Source organism: Cornus florida, unplaced genomic scaffold, assembly GCF_030987335.1.
Source record: "Cornus florida cultivar Cherokee Brave unplaced genomic scaffold, ASM3098733v1 CherokeeBrave_3.0.0_Hap2_Chr06, whole genome shotgun sequence".
Classification (NCBI taxonomy): Eukaryota; Viridiplantae; Streptophyta; class Magnoliopsida; order Cornales; family Cornaceae; genus Cornus; species Cornus florida.
Genome location: NW_026775576.1, coordinates 21,772,330 through 21,797,372, shown reverse-complemented (window position 1 = coordinate 21,797,372; position 25,043 = coordinate 21,772,330). Strand labels below are relative to the sequence as shown.

General features: G+C 37.2%; 1 pseudogene; it reads left to right on the top strand.

Moving 5' to 3' along the window:
• Window positions 1-18,845: 18,845 nt before the first annotated feature.
• Window positions 18,846-21,507, top strand: LOC132313863 (pentatricopeptide repeat-containing protein At3g53360, mitochondrial-like; annotated as a pseudogene).
• The last annotated feature ends 3,536 nt before the right edge of the window (window positions 21,508-25,043 follow it).

Below are 25,043 nucleotides of genomic sequence, written 5' to 3'. Positions count from 1 at the left end.
ACTTAGGTTTGGTCGTCGATTCTCTGACAAACGTATCTAGTTCTTTGACTCACCAAATCTCTTAGCGACGAATTTCATCTGCGTCAATGACGACGACCTCGTGATTTGCTATGGGCATCCACGCCTCAATTTGGGCATTCACCGCTGCCACCAACAACCCTACCTTTGCCTTCGCAAACACAAGCGAAGTAACAACTGCCGTTGAAGATGATTCGTGGGACGCCGATGGTGTCAACGATGTCGGGGAACCACTGGACCAGCAGTGGAATGTGTCGGTGAAGAGGCAATTGGGGCGGCGATTGAGAATGAGCTATTTGAAGGGTTTTTGGAGGATAGAGATCGGCTGATGTCGTCGACGAAAGAGATGTGATCTGAGATTCAGACGGAGAATCCATTATCGTAGAGTTGATTGAATCAGAGTCTCAAACCTAATGAGAGTGTAGAGAAAGAAAGTTGGGAGGAGAGAGAAGACAGAAGGCTGACGTGTAATGGTTGTTGCTGAACTATAATTTTCTTGGACCTATTTTCTTAGATGTGTGGCTAGGATTGAATGGGACCATAGATTAGTGGTCCGAAGACTACCTAATAATTTCTCCTTTAGTAAGGTTTATCAGCTTTAGTGGTGGTGTGAGGGCTAAATTGGTCCATTGAAATGATTATAAAGGTTAAAAAGGTAATTTTATAATTCAAATGGATTAATTCACATGTGAAAGGGTATTAAGGTCATTTTAACTTATGTCAGAGATGACAGAGGTGTTTTTGTTAACTTTATCAAACCTGAGGGAGCCTCATTGTATAAAAATAGGCTAACTTATATATGATTGTCATTATAACAAACCTCAGGGGGTGTCATTGTAATTAACCCTTAATTTTATACCGAATGGTAATATAGTAATGAGGGCAAAACCCCGACGGCGACGGCCGTCAGGGGATTAAGTATACATGGTGACGTAAGGGTATTGATCAAAGAGCATCCAACGGCTCATAAAAAACCCTAGTTTTAACTGATGGCTTAGAGAGAGTTTGTAGCAATAGTATTTAAGCTCTTATCTCCCTCATTAGTCCATCTCTTTGCTTGCTCTTTGCGGTGTCCTCTGAGAGAGAGCTTCTATCAGATTGATCTCAAGTAAGATTCGATATTTCTTCTCTTTTTCAATAGATTTATATATGTATATATGTGTAAATGTATATATGTATCTTATATGTGTTACTTGACAGAGCTGATCTAGTTTGGTATGTCGATGTTGTGAATTCATTTTTATCATTATTTTTTCTGTTGAATTTACTCTACGATTTGAGTATAAGCTATGTTCTGAGTCATTTATGATTTGTTTGTCAATTCGTGTTGATTTTATGAATTGCAGATCTTGATCTGATTGATTTTTTTGGCTTGGCTTTGATCTCATATCTTCATACGTTTGTTTATATATCGACTTGCGTTTTTCAAGATATTTAGATTCACACTAGGAAATATATTTGTTTATGCAGGGCCGGCCCTGGCCGAAGGCGACCAAGGCGGTCGCCTTGGGCCTCAAATTTTAGAGGGCCTCAAAATTTTGAGACCCATAAGGAAAAAAAAAAAAAAAAAAAAAAAAAAAAAAAAAGTTAGGACAAGTCTTGGTCGCCTTGGGCCTCAAGCCCATAGGGGATGTAAAAAAATAAAAAAACGGAGTATTAAGTTAGGGCAAGTTTCAGACGACACAATCTGCTTCGACACTCCGCAGGACGAAGCCGCCGCTATCGCCTCATGTGACAGGGTATGTTCATCTTCTTTCTCTCTTCTCTCTCCTTTTGCATGAATCAATCTTTTATATATGTTTCTTTCTTTCGTTCGTCTCATCATTTGATTTGTTCTAACTTTGGTTCGTTTGATTCGGGCCTTTACCTTTGTTCGAATGGTGAAAAGGAGCTTCCAAACTAGGGTTTTTTGTGTGTGTGTCACTGTGTGTGATGGCTATCAAAAGATGAATGAATATATTATGGTTCTCTTTGTATTTTAATAAATGTGTGCCTTTCTACATGTGTCTTTAATGGTGATCGAGTCCATAATCTATGGCAGGCACATTTTTTTTTTTTTTCCCTCTCTCTAATTCCACTCCAATCTCACAACAGCAGCAATCATACCCTTTTCCTCATAAGTTTTTGCATTTTCACATTCAATCCTACGAAAATTAAGGATCCTTTCTGGGTTGAGCCGTTGAGGTAATAATTAACTTTTTCGATCTCTAAATTATGCTCATACTTAAAAGTGCCAAATTATGGGTTCTTTTATATTTTATTTTTATGTGAAGATACATACCACCATTCTTGATGTTATTTGAAGTTGGCCCAGCTAGAATTTCAGTTAATAATACTGTCAAAGCACTTGCCATCAGAATGTACAAACACATGGAAATCAAGAGCAGGCTTTAACAAAACAAAAGTTAATGGTTTTTTCTATTAATTTGCACAGGTCTTCTGTAGCAGTGATCAATCAATCACTGCTACTAAAGTTAGTTCCTCATCCTGAAATCAAGAAAGGGGTAATTGGCTCCCAAAAAACACACACACAAAGTGTAGTTAATATAAAGAGTGAAAGACAAAACTATATATGATAGTGGATGCCACATATAACCTAAAAGTCTCACTACTTCTTTAGCACTACAAGTTCAGCCTCTTATATATATAGTCACCTCATCTCCACATATTTTTGTCATCTGTAGTCATCAAATTTTAGCAGCTATATAAACAATGAATGTAAAAAAGAAGTTACAGTTTTCTGTTCCCCATTTCCACTTTTGGACTGTATTTTGGATACTCTGTTTTGTTTTCTCTCCTCTCCTCCAGATTCCAGTGAAAACTCCAGCTAGGAGATCATTCGACCAAACTGCTTGATTTTAGATTTTTTTAAAATTATATTTATTGTATGATTGGTAATGCTTATTTATTATAGTTTCTGTTTGATTCTCCATCCATTTTATGTTAATTGTGATCTTCTTTCACATGCTAGTAGGACACTCTTCTTAGGATCTCGTGAGGATATTTGCCTTGAACTTGAATCAAATCATTGCATATTGAGGTAATTTATGTTTTCTTTAAACAAAGAAAATTATTATTATTATTATTTTGAAGTCTAGTTTTATGTTGATTATGGTTCCTGTTATTTAGATTTCAAGAGATTTCATTATGTCTACAAGAAAATTTGAATCTTGGCATGAAAAAAAAAAAAAAAAAAGAAGAAGAAGAGAGAAGAAGAATTGATTCAATCTCAAAAAGGAGATAATCTTAAAGTTTTTTTAGAAGCAATACACAAATAGAGAGTTTAGTTGAAGATTTGGTGAATGAAGAACATATGAATGCAAAAGCAAATGAAGAAAATCTCAATAAACATGAAGATTTAATGAATGAAGATTATAGTTATTAGTTAGTTGTCTTATGCACAATACACATGCGCACAATTAAATTAGCTATAGAATTTGAAAACAAAATGTGAAATTGCGCACTCTTATAATTTTTTTTGCTCATATGAAACTTGAGGGCCTCACATTTGAAAGTTTGCCTAGGGCCTCTCATAATATTTGGAATCTCAGGGCCGGCCCTATGTTTATGTATAGAAGCACAAGTATGTTCATACCTGTATGTATGTTTTGTGCCGATTCTATGTATGTTTGTGCCGATCTTTTAAAGACGATTCTACAGTATCTTAAGCTTGCTTAGTTGTTATCAATGTTTGCTTAGTGTTAATAATCATATCAAGCATATTATATTTGTTGCAAAGTAATTGATATACTTAATTAAGTATTGGTATTTAATAAATACTTTTTTCCCGATAAGTATATTTAATAAATATATACTTGTTTAAGTATATTTAATAAATAATAAAATGCTAGTTTAGAATATTTATATGAACTAATGAATATGATTATTAGTTATTAGTTATTATTAATAATTACATATTAAGTAATAGGGTTGAGGAGGATTACAATGTTACCACTTTTAAAAGATTATCTAACTTTTTTGTTCTTCCATTATATTCAAGAATTTTAACATAAAAATGCCGTAACCGTTTTCTGTAGTTCCTGGAATTGGTTCAGTTTTGGGAATTGGTTCAGTTTCATTTTTTGGTTTATTTTCTTGTTTGTAATTGACATGAGTGAGCTATTAAAGTTGGAATTTGTACAGTTATATCTTGAAAGTGGAATTGAATGGAGATGGTATCAAAGTTGTGATCTCTATAGTTATATCTAGAAAGTGGAATTAAAGGGAGATGCTGGCCGGTTGTCGCCGTCCAACCACCGCCAAGCTTGAAAAGTATGTGCATTATAAGGCGAGGACCAAGAGTTTTACATTTATAGAAGCCACTACTACCTTTTACTAAAATATAGTTAGGGCAAGTAAGGATCATCCCAAAAGATTATGAGGATCGAGCAATGTCGTGGAATTGTTATTAGGGCTAGTAGGTCGAGTGATCAAACATTTGGTTGGTTGGTTGATTAAAGAACAACTAAATTAAACTAAGTGATAGCAAATAATGTAATTAAGAGTAAGTAAGAGAGAGAGATTTTGGGGTTTAGAGATCACCACTGAGCAATACATTTCTATATCATTGACAAGTGATTAATGAGGGCAAATGGTGTGTTGCAATATTGGTGTGTGTGTGTTTGGTTGATTCAACAAGTAAGGATGACTAGTTAAGCATGTATTGTCTAAACATTATGTGAAAGGCACAATATATCTAAGCAATGAAGCATATATTGTCTAAACAACATGTGAAGGGCACAATAAATCAAAACAAGTCATTAATCCTTTCATTAAGCTCACAATCCAAATACAACACAAGGATAGAGACATATGCTACTTGCATTCAAAAGCTTGGATCATCAAACAACAAGCATAGATTGTCCTCCCATTTAACACTACACTACAACTATACTACATTTACACTACATCTAAACTACTAGCATGAAAATAAATTAGGGGAGAGGCACAATCCATCAAGAGATAAGCATGAACCATCAAGAGAATCACTAAACCATTCCTTTAAGCACTATGTTTTGACAATCTCCAAATCTATAGCATCAATACACATAGACATGCATCAATAATACAAAATCTAGAGACAAGCACATGAACATCTATTCTAGCATATATAGACATATGGATAGAATGAAATGATCAGTTGGAAGCATTAAACCACATAAATCATTGAATAAACAAGATCTATATATGTCAAAATGTCAAAACATTAATTACAACACTAATCCCTCAATAATACACAAGATTAAGATATAGATAGCATGCTTGGGGCTAACTCTAGCCCCAAGAGGATGTCTAGCCACTCATGGTGATGTTGCTCCAACCCTCAAGGGCTAATTCCATGGTTGAAATCTGCTCCTTGTTGATGAAGAACTCCAATGGTGTCTCTAGCCTCCTCCTCCTCTAAGCTTCCTCTCCAAGAGATGATATGAAAATAATGTTGGCTCTCCCTTGTAAAAAGTAATCCTTATCCTTATATAGGTAGGTCAAAATGACACCCAAAATGAGCTGGGGTCGTGCACACAATATTCCCTAACGATTGGATAAAGGACAACTTTCAATAAGATAGAATTTAACTTTTTCGCACTAAAGGAAATTCGATCGATCGAACCTTGGCCTTGGATCGATCGAACTGGCTGAGATCTATTGAACTTAGGCCAGATCGATCCAACTGGTTGAGCTTTTTGGGAAAAGACAAATCTGAGATATTTTGGAGAGATATTTATGGGAAAAGGACAAAAGTGGTTAGTGGGTGGTACAGCTGTGGATAGAATCAATCATTTGAATAAGGATAAAAGTGTTCGATCGATCGAAGGATGGTGTTGGATCGATTGAACTTTTAGACTTTATATTTTTGGGTCAAGGCTTGGATCTATCTTGAAGTACTGAGATCGATCATTGTTCGATCGATCGAACCTTGAACTTGGATCGATCGAACTTTGCTGCTTCCCACCTTTGGCTTCATTTGCTTCTTTCTTTCTCCACTTTGCTCATTTCTTTGTTTAATCCCAGAATTGCTTCAATTAAGCTCTTATTTGGCTGAGTTAGCTTATTTTCGGGATAAGTGCCTAAAAATGGAAATAATACGAAATCAATCTAAAATGGTAAAGTAAGATAGATAAAGGTACTAGAATGTCTAAGCTTAAGGGGTTTAAATACGCACTTTTCAGCGCTCATCACACCCCCAAACTTAAATATTGCTAGTCCCTAGCAATGAACTAAAAAGTAAAGGAATGAAATGAACAACTATACAACTATAAACTAGAAAACAATAAATGGATAACGCCACTTTCGTAGGGAACACGATTGCACTTAGCACATGCAACAAGCCTTTTAAACCCCTGGGTTACCCCTGATGGACGAGTGAAATCTCGTGAGGGTTTCCAGAAATGGTACCCACAAACATTAAGCTCACTCTTTCAAAAGAGGCACCAATATTGCAAACAAGCATTGGGAGAAAATTACCTCATGTATGTAATTTTTCAAACATTTCCAAGCAATTTCCCAAAATTTCAACATCAAGCAAGCAAATATGGTCCTCTACACATCAAGAAAATGATTATGCAAATCAAAACAACTCTAGAATCCTTTTGAGTGGACTGGCATCAAATGTGTTGTTATCTTAGCCAGCTAAAGAATTAATCACATCCTTACCCTCAAACTGGCATACAAATCTAGTACCGATCATCAAGACAAAAAGTGGATCTTTTATTTAAGCTTTATTCATCTAGATGCGCTTATTCTTTTCACTCGATTTTTTTTATTTTTTTTATTTTTATAAGATCAAAGATGAAAGCATAGTGCAATGTGTTGATCTCTTAAGCTTTCTAGTAATTCATGAGATCAAGCGTTAGGTCAATGACTCCCAAACCAGACGGCTTTAGGGCACTAGGTGTTAAGACACCCCTACGGACTTACAAGCTCAAATCAACTAGGCTACAAATCAAGACAACCTCCATCTAATCATTTCCCACTTCTCACCGTTTGGAAGAAGTCCTCACTTTTTTATTTCTTTTTTTTTTTTTTTTTTTTTTTTAAACAAGTTCAATTATTAACCTAAAGTTTGGGCCCTCCACCTTTCGGCGCGAGAAGTTTAATGCTTGATGAGGTTAGAATCCCGGCTACTTAGTGAAAAAGGGTTATTATCCACTTTTATCAATAACGAAAGCTTTCAATGCACTACTAGCCCAATTGAGATATAACCAATTCAATAATCAACAAAGCATGTACCTCACAAATGAATGCTAGTGTGCTCCTATGCTAGTGTAGAATCCTAGAATGAATCTCAAAACAATCGCAAAATCAAGATGATGTAGACCACAAGTGCAAGCATGATATCAATTTTTCGAAAAATTTACTCCTAAATGGCATTCATAAGGTATACAAGGAGTATAGGACTCTCAAGTCAAGCAATTTTTAAATTTTAAGTAATATAGTCCTCAAAAGATCAAAATCATAGCTAGATATGGACCAATCATAGAAATATCCCTCAAATACACAAGTCATGCTCAAAATTTTGAATTTAAAACTAACACTGTAAAGCACCATTCCCCCCAAACTTAAGTGGCACAATGTCCTCAATGTGCAAGAAAACAAAGGAAAGAGTATACCAGTGTAACTAAAAAAGAATGATCGGGACTGAAGTATCTGAAGTGGGAGGCATGGCCCCCCCAAACTTGGGATGAACTGTGGTCCTAAAAATTGGTACTTGAATAAACTCATCAGATAACAAAATGGGATAATCAGTGCACAGTGGACATGCAAGTATAAATGGGATAAACAAATAAAGAAATGAGAGAGGTGTAAGGGTGGTCCTGAAAATTGGGTAGCACTCTCTCACTGAAGTTACTATGATGCACCTGATGGAGTCAAACATACAGATATGAGAATATAATATATGACATCCATAACAAAAATAGAGATATATAAAACAGATAAAGTGCAGGTACAACAAAAATATCAAAGCCGACAGACCGGCTGTAAAAATAATAATATACAGTGACAATAGTAAAGTATCAAAAGAAAAGAGGGATCATAAGATAAAAAGGACTGGGAGCTCAGGAGGATGAGGTAGGACGGGCAGGTCTGGCTCCGTGGATGTCTCTAGATAGATCTCTGAACATGGTCGCGACATCCGTGCGGAAGGCAGCAAAATTAGCTCTGTGGGCTGTGAGGTCAGCTCGGATGGCAACAAGAGCATCCTCAAGCGTCTGCAGACGTACTCCAAAGCCGGGGGTCATATCTGGAGTCTTACGCATAGATGAATCAAAAGAAAGCTCCTGAGTCTGCTCCTGCTCATGAATGGGCGACCTGGCTGGAAAGTCCTGCTTTGCGTTTTCTGCAGGGCGCTCTATGTCTATATCTAAATGCTTGGCAGCTGGATCTACTGGTGTGTCGTCTGCTGCGGGATGTGATGCTGCTGCCTCTGCTGGCGCCTCTGCCTGTGCCTCCTCTAACTCTAACTCTACTGCAACCAGTACGGCGTGGTCCTGTAGCCTGGTAATAATAGAGCGGTAGCTCTTGTTTCAGTCCTTCCTGAGGAAGTGACAGGAACCTGTCTCGGGGTGCTCCCGAGAATGGATGGGGTAGCGCTGATCGATGAGGATCTGGGTGATGAGGTGGATGAAGGGAAGAGACTTAGCTCGTCTAGGCTTCTCCTTGCTGATGTACTCGTCATATAGTTTCCTCATCACGCTCCAGATGAGTGCGAGAATGGACACCCAGTGCCCGGTGTAGAAAAAGTAAAGGGTTGTCAAATAATCGCCCCTCCTCTGAATCTTGTGCCTCGCCATGTATATGTTCCGATAAAGAACGGAATCAATAAACCATAGGTCGTCGGGAAGGAATGTCCGGGTGGCGAAGGTCTCGCTACTGGCATGGTGACCTGTGAGGAAAGCTACCATGTTGGCATAGGAAGGCCTGAATAGCCTCGGATATGTGTCCTGACGCTCTGGAGGACATCTGTGTGGACAGTGGCAAGAGCGAGCTAAAGAGTCCACTGTTATGGTGATCGGATGGCCATCGACAGAAATGACCATCTCGGCTGTGGTACGCGGCGATGGTTGGAGGTTTTGGTAAAACAACCGAACCAACCGTGGGTAGACCGGCTCTGTGATGGGGGCAAGAATAGCGGCTAGGCCCCTCTGAATAATATCATGGTAGGCAGATCGGGTCAACACCAATCTAGAGAAGAAAGCTGTGTCGAACTTTGACTCATGGTCGAGCATCATGCGCGCATATCGAGGCGTAGGCCTATCACTCTCCAGATGAGCTGGCTAAGCAGGCTGAGCTGGTATATGTGAATGCTCAACTCCATGATACAGTGGAGATGGTGATGGAGTGAAAGCAGGATGAGCTGCAGAGGTGGATGGTATGTGGTCATCCTTAGGCTCATGAGATGGTAACTGAGGTGGGGTAGCCTGTGCTGGCTCCCGCTGTGCATAAGAGGGCTCTGCTGGCTCCTCTGTCCATGGCTTAGTATGTCGGGTGGCCCGTGTTGCCTATTGGCAACGGTCTTCCTTTTAACCATGGCCTGCAAAAAGAAAAAGAAAAACTTGTAATGGGAGTTAGTGCCAGAATAAGAAATTTTAAAGCACGAAATAGAATCATGTATGTTAAGTAAAATAGACAAAATAAATATGACATGAATCTATGCAAGTGGTAGATTATGAAAATGCTAAACAATGTAAGTATGAAATGCATCCAATGTGGAATATCACAGGCATTGGGCATAAATATGATAGCATGAACATAAGATATGATGAATGAAGTGTGTGTGTGAGATCTATGAAGTTCGATCGATCATAAAAAGAAGTGAGATCGATCATAAAAGTTGAATCGATCGAAAGTAAGTGAGATTGATCTCACTACTTTGATCGATTGGAGACATGAGTTCGATCGATCTCTCAAGATTGATCGGAGATACTAGTTCGATCGATCGAACTGTGCGATGTTGAAAACTCAAAGGTCACAGATCTGTGACTTTGGAAGCATGGGGCCCACACGAATGTGTTCGTGAGCCCAACAACACATCAAATCAACAAATCCCATCACAAAAAAGGCCCATACTCCCAAAGATAGATCAAAAACACATATATATACATAGAAGCATACACATCTATATACATATAAAAACTTAGGTCTTCGAAGCTTTAAAAATGGAGATTCAACCATCTAAGCAACCTAAATCGAGTATGTAAATCATTGAATCATTAAATCGAAGATCAAATCTCAAAGTGGATCTCGGTTCTTACCTTGAACGAGTGAAAGAAGAGGAAATGATGCGAAGAAGATAAGATCCGAGATGCAACAGAGAGAGAGAGTGATTCGGGATGAGTTTGATGACACCGGAGGTTCGCTGAAGGTGGGAGAGGTAAGATTGGATGCGGCGGCGATGAGGGTTAGGGTTTGCAGAGAGGGCGAGATCGATCTAGATGATCGATCATGAGAACCCTCGATTCTATTTTAAAAACATTCCCGATAGAGTTCGATCGATCAAACTCAACTGTGATCGATCGAACTTTGATGAACTCTCTTCAAAGTATTTTTGGATTTTTAAAATTTTTTGAAAATTGCAAAATTAAAATTAAAATTAAAATTGGAAAATAAAGTAAAATATTTTTGGGTTTTTTTTTAATTAGATTTAATTGAATAAACACTAATAATTAAAAATTAATTAAAATAGAATAGTTTTGAATTTTTGAAAATATTTTGAAAAATAAAATAAAATAAAATGAAAATAAAATAAAATAAAGTAAAATGAAATTAAAATAAAAATAAAAATAAAAATAAAATGAAAATAAAATAAAAGTGAAAATATTTTTTGAATTTTTGAAAATTTGAAAAGTCAAAATAATGAAATAAAGATTGAGATCGATCGAAACAAGAGTTCGATCGATCAGACAGAGAGCAAAAATATACAGGTTTTTGACTCAAAAAATTGGCTAAGTGTTGGAACATGAGATCGATCGAACTGGGAAGTTGGATCGATCGAAGAACTTTCAGATCGATCTTAGAATGTTTCGATCGATGGGACAGAGAGCTGAAATATGCAGGTTGATGCAGGCTCAAAATTTTTCTAAGTGTTGAGTCATGAGATCAATCGAACTTGGAAGTTGGATCGATGGAAGGTCTCTTAATCGATGTAAGAGTTAGTTCGAACGATGGGACAGAGAGGTGATTTGGATGCAGGTTTCTGCAGGTCGAAAAATTTTCTAAGTGTTGGATGCAAAATGGAGTTTGATCGATCTAACTCAAGTTTGAGATCGATCGAACTATGCAGAATGCTCAATAATGTCATGAAAGCTTGTGCAATCCTCACCAAAGTTCCTTTCAATGCATATGAGAACCAAAAACAAGTATCTAGACTTTGCAAGAAATGAAATGAAAGATAGAAATGGGGGAGGAATAGGGTTTTGACACCCTACGAATGCTTTTGCTAGTCTGTAACGTCTCTAGCAAGACATTAGGCTCTTTTAGCCCGGATCAAAGATTTTATAATGCATCCCCTCCTTGTTAGGGTGATAGATGCTTTGAACTCCACCCAACAAATGGTTCTTTCAAGAACTTGTTGGATTAAGCTCAAAAGAAATCTTTGGTCCCTTGTCTATACAATTACAACCTTTGGGCTTCCATGCCCTTTCAAAACAAGAATTTGAAACAAGATTTTGAGAATGCAAGGTTGAAAATGATCCTTTGGAAGTTTTGGTTTTACACAAAAGCTCATTTCCTTGACATTGAAGATCATGGCATTCATCTACAACATTAACCTCTCCTTCATATTTGTCAAATGAATTGGGTGTGGGATTAAAGATATTCAACTTCACATTCATGTGGCTAAATGAGATCTTCATTATCCCTATCCTACAATTGATGTTGGCATTAGCGGTTGCCAAGAAAGGACGGCCAAGGATAACAAGAATTTGGCTCTTAGAATTGGGAACCGGTTCCGTGTCTATGACAACGAAATCAACCGGGAAGAAGAATTTATCAATCTTTATCAAAACATCCTCAATTATACCCCTAGGCTTCTTAATGGATCGGTCGGCAAGTTGCAAAACTACCGACATCGGTTTCAATTCACCTAGGCCCAATTTGACATAAACCGAGTACGGAAAAAGGTTAACACTTGCTCCTAAGTCAAGAAGCGCTCAATTAATGATATGATCACCAATAATGCATGATGTAGTGGGTAAACCGGGGTTCTTAAAGTTTGGAAGAGTGTTATGTTGCAAAATTGAGCTTACTTGCTCGGTCAAAACCACTTTTCTTGGTGCTTGGCTCTTATTCTTCCGCTTTTGGGTGCACAAGTCTTTTAAGAATTTGGCAAAAGCCAGAATTTGCTTGATTGCATCTAATAGTGGAAGATTAACTTTCACTTGCCTAAACATTTCCATGATTTCATTGGTTTTTGCCTTTTGCTTGTCTTTTGAAATGGATCCTTTTAAGGCATCCGAAAATGGAACTTTTGGTTCAAACACTTTTTCAAAATTTTCTTTTGAACTCTCTTCAACACAAGAAGTTTTCAAATCATTTTTCAACAAAACATTTTCAACATCATTTTTCAAACACATCTTTCAAAACTTTCTCATTTACAAGGTCATGTATATGCAATGAATGAGGAATGGGATGTGAAACGAGACGAGTGGCAACTTGAGATTGCACCGGTTCACTCTCTTTATTGGACATTCCAACTTGATTGTCCATAATCCTACCACTCCGCAAGGTAGTGACCGCATTAACATATTCAATAGTGTGGCCTTCCAATGAGGAATGGGTTTCCACAACACATTGTTGCTTAGGTAGGGCATTTATAGGCATCTTTCCCTTCTCTCTTGCATTGAGAGTGCTTGCTATTTGCCCTACTTGGGTTTCTAGTTTCGCAATAGATTGAGAGTGAGAATGAAGCAATTAAGTGTTAGCATCTAAAGTGCCCAAAGCATTCAACACTTTTTCTTCAAAGGCGAGACTTCTAGTATTACCTTAGGAATAAGATTGGTTGGGAAAATGAGAATTAGCAAATTGATTCCCTTGTGATTGATAAGGTCTATAACCTTGGGATCCTTGGTTTTAAAGTGGAGGTGGAATGTACTTCCCTTAAAAACCGCCTTGGGAACGGTTTGAGCCCTCTCCTTGGTTTTTCCAAGAGAAATTCGGATGATTCCTCCAACTTGGATTATAATGAGTACCATAAGGATTGTTTCCTTAGTTCACAAAAGCCGCATTGACTTGTTCATTAAGTTCATTTTGCACTTGTCCGTGAGGACAATGAGAAGTAGAATGACGAACACTAGAACAAGTCATACATGTTTCATTTGATGCACGATGAGAATGGTTAGGGAAGGAAGATACTTGGTTCGCCGAGTTTTGGTTAATCAAAAATTGATCAAACCTTTGAGACAAAAACTTCATTTCGGCGGCTATTTCATTTGAATGGTCAACTTGATGTAAGCCAACACTCTTTCTACCTTGTGAATTTCTACCATTCTTGGATGATAGTGTTCTATACAAAGAATTTTCACTCATGCTCTCATAAAGATGCCACACATCATTCTCATGCCTATCAATGTATGAGCCACCCATGGAAGCATCAACCATACCCTTATAGTTGTCCGATAAGCTCTTAAAGAAGTATTGAACTAATTGCCATTTGGGCATGTCATGATGTGGACACTTCCTAAGCAATTCATTGAATCGTTCTCATGCCTCATGAAACGTTTCTCCATCCCCATATGAAAATTCTCGAATTAAGGTTCTCATGGCATTGGTCTTAGAAACCGGATAATACTTCTTCAAGAACTCTTGTTGCAATTCTGCCCAAGAAGTGATTGAAAAAGGTCTAAGATTGTTAAACCAATACTTTGCCTTATCTTTTAAGGTGAATGGAAAAGTTTGAGTCTTAAAACCTCTTCCGGCATGTCCGTATATTTCATGGCGGAACATACTTCAAGAAACTCATCCAAATGCTTGTAATGTTCTTCACTTGGAAGTCCATGATAGTTAGGAAGCATTTGAATGGTTTGTGGCTTAATTTCATAATGATATGCTCTAAATAGAGACAATTGGATGCATGTAGGTGCATTATACTCATTAGGCACATAATGGTCTCTTAAAGCAAGAGGTGGATTAGCTACTTGAGGTGCAACATGCACCTTGGTTTTAAATTCCTTGATTGTTGATGGGAGGTTGTGGAGCATACATTGGCCTTGGCATTCCATATGGAACTTGGCTTTATTGTTGTGGTGGTTGGTGAATGAATGGCCTAGGCATGCCTAAAGGTACTTGTATGTTCTCATTGTACACATTGGGAAGAAGGATACCTTGTTGGTCTATGTGACCAAGGTCCTCAACATGATTGTCATTATGGTCATCCATTGATAGATTGGCTCTATTTGAACTTCCTCTTTCCCTAGGATTTCTAACAATAGATTCAAGTTGCAAATCAAGAGGGATAAGAGTTGGTCTCAATGAACGACGTCCATGCATGCACAATGCAAAACACAACAAACACAAAGAATGAAAAACACTACGCCTTCACAATAATGCAATTAGACTTCTTCCACAAACACTTAATTCATACTCCCATGCTTTAACAACAATGATGCAAGACAATTAAAAATAAGCCTCCACGCGAGTCGACGATTTAATTAAGGGATTGAGTAAAGAAAGTTTCACAAAGGTCATTTAGCACTTCAACTCTAAATTTAAAGCTTAGCTTAGCAAATTTTTAGAATTTTTTTAGCTTTTTGCTTGCTTGAATGCTTGATGGCTCCTTTGGTTGCTTCCTCTCCAACAATGCACCTCGTCAAGTAGTCAACACAATAAGTAACCAATAAGAAAAATAAAATAAAGTAAAGACACAATCAAAAGAGTACTAATCCTAATCAATTCCACAAATCCGACGTTGCCAAATCTAATCAACAAATCCTGGCAACGGCGCCAAAAACTGGCTGGTTGTTACCGTCCAACCACCGTCAAGCTTGAAAAGTGTGTGCATTATAAGGCGAGGGCTAAGAGTTTTACATTTATAGAAGCCACTACTACCTTTCACTAAAAATATAGCTAGGGCGAGTAGGGATCGTCCCAAGGGATTATGAGGATCGAGCAATGTCGTGGAATTGTTATTAGGGCTAGTAGGTCGAGTGATCAAACATTTGGTTGGTTGGTTGATTAAAGAACAACTAAATTAAACTAAGTGATAGCAAAGAATATAATTAAGAGTAAGTAAGAGAGAGAGATCTTGAGGTTTAGAGATCACCACCAAACAATGCATCTCTACATCATTAACAAGTGATTAATGAGGGCAAATGGTGTGTTGCAGTATTGGTGTGTGTGTGTGTGTTTAGTTGATTCAATAAGTAAGGATGACTAGTTAAGCATGTATTGTCTAAACATCATGTGAAATGCACAATATATCTAAACAATGAAGTATATATTATCTAAACAACATGTGAAGGGCACAATAAATCAAAACAAGTCATTAATCCTTTCATTAAGCTCACAATCCAAATACAACACAAGGATAGAGACATATGCTACTTGCATTCAAAAGTTTGGATCATCAAACAACAAGTATAGATTGTCCTCCCATTTAACACTACACTATAACTACACTATATTTACACTACTAGCATGAAAATAAACTAGGGGAGAGGCACAATCCATCAAGAGATAAGCGTGAACCATCAAGAGAATCACAAGAGCATTCCTTTAAGCACTATGTTTTGACAATCCCCAAAGCTATAGCATCAATACACATAGACATGCATCAATAACACAAAATCTAGAGACAAGCACATGAACATCTATTCTAGCATACATAGACATATGGATAGAATGAAATGATCAATTAGAAGCATTAAACCACATAAATCATTGAATAAACAAGATCTATATATATCAAAGTGTCAAAACATTAATTACAACACTAATCCCTCAATAATACACAAGATTAAGATATAGAAAGCATGCTTGGGGCTAGCTCTAGCCCTAAAAGGATGTCTAGCCACTCATGGTGATGTTGCTTCAACCCTCAAGGGCTAATCCATGGTTGAAATCTACTCCTTGTTGATGAAGAACTCCAATGGTGTCTCTAGCTTCCTCCTCCTCTAAGCTTCCTCTCCAAGAGATGGTATGAAAATAATGTTGGCTCTCCCTTATAAAAAGCAATCCTTATCCTTATATAGGTAGGTCAAAATGACACCCAAAATGAGCTGAAGTCGTGCATATAATATTCCCTAATGATTGGATAAAGGACAACTTTCAATGAGATGGAATTTAACTTTTTCGCACTGGAGGAAGTTCGATCGATCGAACCTTGGACTTGGATCGATCGAACTGGCTGAGATCTATCGAACTTAGGCTGGATCGATCCAACTGGTTGAGCTTTTTAGGAAAAGACAAATCCGAGATATTTTGGAGAGATATTTATGGGAAAAGGACAAAAGTGGTTAGTGGGTGGTACAGCTGTGGATAGGATCAATTATTTGAATAAGGACAAAAGTGTTCGATTAATCAAAGGATGGTGTTGGATCGATCGAACTTTTGGACTTTATGCTTTTGGGTCAAGGCTTGGATCTATCTTGAAGTGCTGAGATCGATCATTGTTCGATCGATCGAACCTTAAACTTGGATCGATCGAACTTTGCTGCTTCCCACATTTGGCTTCATTTGCTTCCTTCTTTCTCCACTTTGCTCATTTCTTTGTTTAATCCCAGAATTGCTTCAATTAAGCTCTTATTTGGCTGAGTTAGCTTATTTTCGAGATAAGTGCCTGAAAATGGAAATAATACGAAATCAATTTAAAATGGTAAAGTAAGATAGATAAAGGTACTAGAATGCCTAAGTTTAAAGGGTTTAAATACGCATTTTTCAGCGCTCATCAGATGCTATCAAAGTTGTGATCTCTATAGTTATATCTAGAAAGTGGAATTGAAGGGAGATGCTATCAAAGTTGTGATCTCTATTGTTATATCTAAAAAGTGGAATTGAATGGAGATGCTTATGTGTTTGTGTTTGTGTTTGTCAAACGAGGATAAATACACTCTTAATTTTGTTTGTACCTTTTTTTATGCCTAAAGACAAAGATTAGTATTGAAAACAACTATAGAGGCATGGCTACAATGGACCTTTGATGGTTAAGCATAATTAATTTTGGGGCAAATTACACAAATCACCCATGAGGTTTTTATATTGTGCATGTAGATAGAAGTTATAGCAATATTACACAAAAGTCCATATTAACCGTTTGACCACAAAAAAATCAATATAAATTTATACTTTTGACCTTAAAATTAAAGCATTTATTTTTAATATTTCCATGTCTTTTTTTTTTTTTTTGGTACTATACTTTCTACATATTAATGATCACAGCGAAAATGATTTTAATTTCTTTACTTTCGATTTTGGAACTCTTCTTATGGGTTTTAGTAGTTGAGTATGGACTCATCAATAATACCTTAAGGCATAATCTTACAGCCATATTTGTTTCTTGTTCGGTTTGTTTGTTTGGACGTAAAATATTTTTTTTGAATTTCTTTTTTCATTTTCAAGTAAAATATATATATATATATATATATATATATATATATATATATATTATTTTTTCAGTGTTTGGCAAAGGCATAGATCGAGATTGAAGTCAAACCTATCATGCAGGAATATAAAATAACTTACACGGAAAATTTATGAGTAAATTAATTTTAAAAATATTAAAAATAAATGCTTTAATTTTAAGGTCAAAAAGTGTAAATTTATATTGATTTTTTGTGGTTAAATGGTTAATATGGACCTTTGTGTAATATTGCTATAACTTCTATTTATATGCACAATATAGAAACTTCGTGGGTGATTTGTACAATTTGCCCTATAATTTCTAATTTCTGACCTATATTAGGATTATGCCTTTCGCGGTGCAATTACCAAATTTACCCCTGGGCAATGATAACAATTACCCGTCGCGCAGTTACTTGCTTCACATTGTAGCTTAGTGATAGCCAAAACAATGAACCGAGTTGAGTCCTATAGGTAATTTTGTCACCTTGTCTTAAAATTTCTCACAAACTTATATGATTATGCGTTATATTTAACTTGATGATATTTGATTGCATTGAAATTTGACTATACATGCGCAAATTCTCATGATGCATGCTTTATACTTGATAAAATGCCCATGAGAGCTAGTGCGGAAGAATTTTAGATGAATCGATGCATAAAGATTCATCAATGTGCCATTTTATATCAAGAGGGGCTGCTGCCACATTATTCTAGATTCAAAAGTAAGTTCCTCCATTTGCACAATGGTTATGTATTCAGTATGATGATTCTGATTGTCTCTTCTCATTATCTGTTTTTATGTATATTCTAGTTGCATCTTGTCACCAAAGCTCTTTGCAATCCTCGTAGTGGTAGGTGGTGGTTGGAAATTTTCTGAACCTCCCCTTAAGAGAGAGCTGGGAAGATTTTGGTGTGTTAAAAAGCTGAAGCTATTTGGGACATGAATGCAGTAAGGTGTCATGGACGTTGGAGTAGCAGAATAAGTTAGTGATTCGTATTTCTAATTGTATGTCTACATACTTTTTCACTAATAACCAGCAACTTTGCCTTTTCTTAACAGTTGATTTATTTTTTCACTTGCTTTTACCTTGCAGAAAAACCAAAAGAGTTGCAACTTGATTTCCTCCTCTCTCAAAGAACTTCCAGAACATTTACTCACATGAAGTTTTGTTTTTGTCTTCTCCTTTCAGACGTGTTGGATCCTCTATAATTTTATTACTCAATACTGAGCAAAGTTCTTCATTATTTTGCTTCTTAAAACTATATAACAATGTTAAAGAACTTGGAACCCATATTGCGAGTTACCGGCAATAATATTAATTACTTGTAGCATTCAGCCACTTCTTCTTCCAAACTTCAAGAATGAACACTCAAACAATGATTACATAAGCTATTTGTGCAAGCAAAAACTTATCAAAAAGGCTCTTGAGGCATTTGATTACTTGCAAAATAATACAAAATTTGACGTAAAGGTCCGCACCTATGCCCATCTGATCTTTGCCTGCTCTTCTTTGAGATCTCTAGAACATGGCAAAAGAATTCATAACCATATTCTGGCATCCAACTGTCAGCGAGACATGATTCTTCAGAATCGCATTCTTATCATGTATGGAAAATATGGGTCACTGAAGGATGCTCAACAGATTTTTGATGAAATGCCTGAGCGAAACGTGGTTTGTTGGACTTCAGTAATCACTGGGTACTCACAGAATGCCCGAGGAAATGATGCAATTAAATTGTATTTTAAAATGCGGCAGTCGGGCCTCCTGCCGGATCACTTTGCTTTTGGAAGTATAAAGGCTTGCTCAAGCTTGAGTGATTTCGAGTTAGGGAGGCAGTTGCTTTCACAAACCATCAAATCAGAATGTAGTTCTCACTCGATTGCACAAAATGCTCTAATTGCAATGTACACAAAGTTTGGTCAAATAATTGATGCATTTGAGGTGTTTTCTCGTATTGCAACGAAGGATTTAATCTCATGGAGTTCGATGATTGCGGGGTTTACGCAACAAGGTTATGAATTAGAAGCCTTGGACCATTTCAAAGAGATGCTCTCTAAGGTGCATATCAGCCAAATGAATTTATTTTTGGCAGTGCTTTTAGTGCTTGTGGCAGTTTGCTACTACCAGATTATGGGAGGCAGATACATGGGATGAGTTTAAAATATGGGCTAGAGAGAGATGCTTTCACTGGTTGCTCCCTCAGCAACATGTATGCAAAATGTGGTCTACTGCATTCTGCAAGAACTGTATTCTATCAGATAGATCAACCTGATTTAGTGTCATGGAATGCCATTATTGCAGGGTTTGCTTATGGTGGTGATGCTGGCGAAGCCATATCATTTTTTTCATCAATGAGACATCTAGAGTTGACCCCAGATGACATCACAGTTCGGTCCTTACTTTGTTCTTGCACAAGTCCATTTGGTCTCTATCAAGGTAAGCAGGTGCATTCCTACATTATTAAGATGGGTTTTGATTCAGATGTCCCAGTGTGCAACACTTTACTTACCATGTATGCAAAGTGTTCGAATATCTGTGATGCATTTCAGATATTTAAGGAGATTAAAAACAATGTTGATTTGGTTTCTTGGAATGCAATTCTTACTGTATGTATGCATCACAACCGATCTGAAGAGGTTTTCAGAATATTAACATTGATGCGTATTTCTCACAATAAGCCTGATCACATCACTTTAGCTACCACACTTGGAGCTTGCGCAGAAATGGCCTCTTTGGAAATGGGAAATCAAGTTCATTGCTATACCATGAAAACCGGAGATGAGCTTGACCTCTCTGTTAAGAATGCTTTAATTGACATGTATACAAAGTGTGGATCCCTTGGAAGTGCTCAAAAGCTCTTTGATTCCATGGAAAATCCTGATGTATGTCTCTTGGAGTACTTTGATTGTGGGATATTCTCAGTCTGGATGTGGAGAAGAAGCTCTTAAGCTCTTCAGTAGAATGAGAAGTTTGAGTGTTGAGCCTAACCAGGTAAAATTTGTTGGGTCCTTACTGCCTGTAGTCATGTTGGACTTGTAGAGGAAGGTTGGCGGTTGCATAGAACCATGGAAATGGAGCATGGGATTACACCGACAAGAGAACACTGTTCATGTGTGGTTGACTTGCTTGCTCGTGCTGGACGCATAAATGAAGCAGAGGACTTCATTAATCAAATGGAAATTGATCCTGACATTGTGGTGTGGAAGACTCTGCTATCTGCTTGTAAGACCCGTGGAAATCTTGAGGTTGGAAAACGCGCTACGGAGAGTTTTCTAAAGATTGATCCTCCAAATTCTGCTGCTCACATGTTACTTAGCAACATGTATGCTTCCAGTGGCAGTTGGGATGATGTTGCCAGACTAAGGAGCTTGATGAGACAAAGGGGTGTCAGGAAAGCTCCAGGTCAGAGCTGGATTGAAGTTAAGAACAGGATCCATGTTTTCTTTGTTAAAGATGGTATGCATCCAGAAAAGGACAAAATATGCACCATGCTAGAAGAGCTGTGGTTGCACATGCTGGATGCTGGATATGTTCCATTACAGAAATAGGTTTCAACTGAATAATTGCAGTCGTAACAACAGCAATACAGTTATATCCAGCTCTTCAGGTTTTTTTTAAGGAGATCCTCGGGTTTTCGGGAGGTTCCAGTTTAAACTGGAATTTCTATAAAGGTACAGACTATATGTCATATCTGGCTATGGCTTCTAATATCCGCAATTCTAGAGATTTGTAGACGATGGCTAGAACTTCTATAAAAGTTGAAACTTAAGGCTCTACTTATGAAGCACAAAGATGATGTCTATGCGTAAAAAATGGAAGTGAGAGAAGTATTTAATGAAATAAAGAAAAGAAGACTCTGGTTAGGGTTTGAGGACAAGACAACAATTGTCAATTTGTGGAGTGGAACGACTCCTATGCGATCAGTTCATACTGTAAATTTTACGTGTTAAATAACAGCGCAGAAATTGCTTCATACGCAGAGTAAGTTATATATTCTCTATGTTTTAAATACTTTATTTATAAATTTTGAAATGTATCATAATATCACTTAATTGTTTAGTGCACACAAGGCTGAACTTGAGAATGAAAACAAGGATAATGTACAATTAAGACATGCAAAAGAATTTTCGAGATGGTTGGGAACACGAGTAAGTCCTTAATGTACTTCATACCCCTATTATTTGTTTTAAATGTGGTATCCCTATGCATTTATTTAATGTTCTAATTTTTTTTTAATAGATAAAGGAAGAGCGTCATCATCAAGAGTTAGAAATTAATGATGACCTGTATTTATTAGCTTGTGGACCCGATTTTCGGATAGATCTATATTCTGGTTGCATTGTAAATGGGGTTAGGTTTCATACAAAGAAAAGGGAGAAAAATTGAAAAACTCAGAATAGTGGTGTGTTAGTCAAAACAGAGGACGTTTATTACTATGGTGTCTTGACAGATGTTATTGATTTACAATATCCTCTTAAGAGACAGGTAATCCTATTCAAATGTGATTGGTTCAACACAAGGACAGGTGTTAAGAGGGATACTTATTTCAAGAGCGTAAATGTAGTCCGTAAATGGTACAAAGATAAGCCTTTTGTGTTGGTTAATCAAGCAAAACAAGCCTTATTTGTCAAAGACACCAAATTACGAGGCATGTGGGAGGTCATTCAAGATATAACACATAGAAACTCGTATGATGTTCCCGAAGTAGAGGATAAAGTTAGCGTGTACAACTGTTATCTATTAGTTGCTGTTATCTATTAGCTGTTAATATATTAGCTGTCAAATTAATTGTATAGTTGACTTACCTTGAATAAGTCTGTGTATTCTGTATAAATATCCTTGAGATATATGAAAGAAATAGAACTTTTTCAGCCATTTATCAATTGATAACAGTAGAGTTGAGGATGAAATGTATACTACAGCATATCAAGAGGACGAACCATGTATTGTGGATAACAAAAAAGCGACTATTCAACACTTACAAGGTAATCTTTATCTCCCACTTACAAGAGGATGAACCATGCATTGGAGATTATCTTGTAAGTGTTGAATAGTGGCATTTTTGTTATCCACAATGCATGGTTCGTCCTCTTGATATGCTGTAGTATACATTTCATCCTCAACTCTACTGTTATCAATTGATAAATGGCTGAAAAAGTTATATTTCTTTCATATATCTCAAGGATATTTATACAGAATACACAGACCTATTCAAGGTAAGTCAACTATACAATTACTTTGACAGCTAATACATTAACAGCTAATAGATAACAACAGCTAATAGATAACAGTTGTACATGCTAACTGTCCCCCTCAAGTTGATGCATAGATATCGCACATGCCCAACTTGGATAGTGATGTATGAAACGAGCCATTAGTAACACCATGAGTCATCATATCAACCAGCTAGTTCGCACCCTTAATGTAAGGAACCTCTATCACACCAGAATCCAGGTTATCCTTGATGTAGTTTCGGTCAAGTTCAATATGCTTAGTTCAATCATGTTGCACTGGATTATTAGCAATATCAATAGCTGCCGTATTATCACAAAAAATCAATATAGGTTTCTTTTGACCAAACCTAAGCTCACTTAAGAGAATCTTCAACCATGTAAGCTCCTTAATTGCATGATGAAGAGCACGGTATTCAGCTTCTACACTAGACAACGATACCACATTCTGTTTCTTACTCCTCCAGGTTAGCAAATTGCCTCCAACGAATGATACATACCCTGAAGTAGACTTCGTATCCAACTTGGCTCCCGCAAAATCAGAATCTGTATAACCCACAATATCTAGATGTCCATGCCTAGAGAACATAATACCTTTACCTGGAGAGGACTTTAGATAAGCCAAAATACGATTCACTGCATTCATGTGTCGGTTACTCAAATTATGCATGAATTGACTCACAACACTAACTGTATACAACAAGTCAGGCCTAATGTGAGTCAGATAGATCAACTTCCCCACTAGTCTCTGATATCTCTCCTTGTTTGTCGGAATCTGATCAGGATAGATAGCTAAGCCATGATTTACTTCAATAGGAGTGTCTATAGGAACACACGCAGAGTTACCAGTTTCAGCCAAGAGATCTAATGTATACTTTCGTTGAGAGAGAAAAAGTTCCTGCTTGAACCGAGACACTTCAATGCCCAAAAATTATTCAGAACCTTCAAGTCCTTCATTCAAATACCTTGGCCAAATAGCTCCGAAGCTTCTTTATCTCATTAGTGTTGCTACCTGTAACAATCATGTCATCCACATAAACGATAAGCAAAGTAATATCATCACCATTCCTCTTATAAAAGAGAGTGTGATCTGCTAAAGCTTGCTTAAAACCATACTTCTTCATTGAGTAGCTCAACCTGCCAAACCATGCTCTTGGTGATTGTTTCAACCCGTATAAAGCCTTCTTTAGCTTGCATACCTTACCTCCTTCAGGTGTAAACCCCGTGGGAGGATCCATATACACCTCCTCTATCAAATCACCATGAAGGAAGGCATTCTTCACATCAAACTGTTGTAACGGCCAGTCCAAATTAACTGCGAGAGAGAGTATAACTCGAACAGTGTTCATCTTGGCCATAGGAGCAAAGGTCTCTTGATAATCAATCCCATAAGTCTGAGTGTATCCCTTAGCAACTAATCTAGCCTTGTACCTCTTAACTGTCCCATCTGACTTATACTTCACTGTAAACACCAACTTACATCCCACTGTTTTCTTTTCCTGAGGTAACTCGACCAAGTCCTAAATAGAGTTCTTTTGGAGAGCCTTCATTTCCTCTACCATAGCAGCCTTTTACTTAGGATCTCCAAGGGCATCCTAGGAACAGACACAGAAGACAACTAAAGGGCAAAGGCTAGGTGAGTCTTAGACAGACGATGATAGGAAACAAAATCAGAGATAGGATAGACAACATTAGAAGAAAATTTGGAGAAACCTAACCTATCAGGTTCTTTACGATCACAAAAAGGATACCTCCTACCCTGATCACCAACCTGTGGATTCAAGGCAGTAGTTTCCGCAGAAGTTACAGGGTTAGAATTAATATCTGTAGTTGAAGTTAAAGGAGAAGAAACATGTACCTAAGAGTTAATCCTAGAAAATTCATCCGATGGCATGGTAGTATCATCAAGAGGGGTACTAGAGTTAGAAGGAGGCGGTATGACAGTGGCATCCTTGTTCCTTCTCACATATACTTCTTTGAACAAGTGGGCTAGTCTTTCACCTATTTTTTCATCGAACTCAGTCTCCACATGATCAAGAGTATCTAAAGGTTCTCCTTTTTTCATAACAGCTAAATCCTCCTCCTTAGCTGAAATCCACAACCTCTTTTCTTCCAGACATAACCGTTCCTCTTCCTTACTACTAATCTCCTCCTGAAGAGGAATCAGAGATACATCCCTAGAAAAATAAGACTCTCTTTCACAAAACTGAACATCCATGGATACATAGTATTTACTTGTAGG